We start from the raw sequence: 1,496 nt of genomic DNA on the forward strand, positions 1-1,496 counted from the left end.
ATTAGATTTATTGTGGTGGTCATTTTGCAATATATACAAATATTATATCATTATGTTGTACTCTGAAACTAATATAACGTTATATATCAATCATACCTCAATTTAAAAAAAAGACAGAATTCAGAGGTGAGGGTGAGGTGGTGGGAGGGCTGGTTAGTGCTACAATCTAAGTCTTTAAGTATACACCTTAGGCCAACTTTCCCAAAATGAATCCCAGGAAATAACTAGTCTCACAAGTTGATCTCTAAATTAAAGGCTCTGTGGTCAAATTCCTCTGGGGAATGTTGCATTCTCTGCCAATGTCAACAAGAGGCTACTAGCATTTAGGGCCAGGCAATTTTTTGCTGTGTGGGAATATCCCAAGTATTACAGGATATTTAACATTTGTGCTACGTGGCCTTTCAAGCAAGTGCAGGTCCTCAGCCATCATGATCATCAAAATTGCCCTAATACATTTCTAAATGACCCTTCATGGGAGGTACCAAATCTCATGAAGAACAAACGTAGCTAAGACTTTATGCAAAAAAAAAAAAAAAAAAAAGAAAAAATCACAGAGCATATTGTGTATTGGTACATTGAAGCCTCTGAGAAGAATTTCTTTTTAAAAATATTTTTATTCTATAAAGCATATCCTAAATAAAGATAGAACCTCCCTCATTCTCTCCCCACTTTGCTTTTCTTAGAATGTCAAATGAATTTCCCATGGCATACCTTTTGAAAAATACTGCTTTAGCAAGAAGGACCAGGAAGGGACTATTAGCCTGTAAAGAGATGCTAATGATCATCTAATACCTGGAATCCACTATTCACCCCATGAGCCAGAGATGGCCTACTTGGCCCTGGAGACTTTTGGAATTTTTGTTTTAAACATGATTAGCGATGATAATCTTTTGAGCCATTGGGACCTAACCATCTGTTCCTCTGTGAGACTCACTGCCTGAGTACCAGACTAATTGGCTTGGTTAAGGGAGTCATTTTATTTATGATGCTGATAGCAATTAATTGTACAGTTTGAGTTGTTCTGGTTTCATTTTACTAATATTTTGTCATAAAACAGGGAATTTTTATTTATTTATTTATTTAGTTTGTTTATGGTGACATTGATTAACGAAGTACAATAAGTTTCAGCTGCACACTTTAACAATAAGGCATATATATATTTACAATGTGCGTTTACCGTCCATAGTTAGATTTCTTTCTGTCACTGCATATTTAACCCCCTTTATGCTGTCTACTCCCCCCATACCCACTCCGATCTATTATCCATGTCCATGAGTGTCTGTTAGTTTGTTCTCTTTGTTTGTTGCTTTTTAGGTTTATATCCCACATATAAATGATATCATGTGATTTTCACCTCTTTCTGTCTGGCTTATTTTGCTTAGCATGATTATCTCGAGGTCCTCCATGTTGTTACCAATGGCAGTATTTCATTTCTTCTTTTGGCTGAGTAATATTCCATTGTATATATGTACCACAGCTTCTTTATCCAATCATCT

Source organism: Pteropus vampyrus, unplaced genomic scaffold, assembly GCF_000151845.1.
Source record: "Pteropus vampyrus isolate Shadow unplaced genomic scaffold, Pvam_2.0 Scaffold76, whole genome shotgun sequence".
Classification (NCBI taxonomy): domain Eukaryota; kingdom Metazoa; phylum Chordata; class Mammalia; order Chiroptera; family Pteropodidae; genus Pteropus; species Pteropus vampyrus.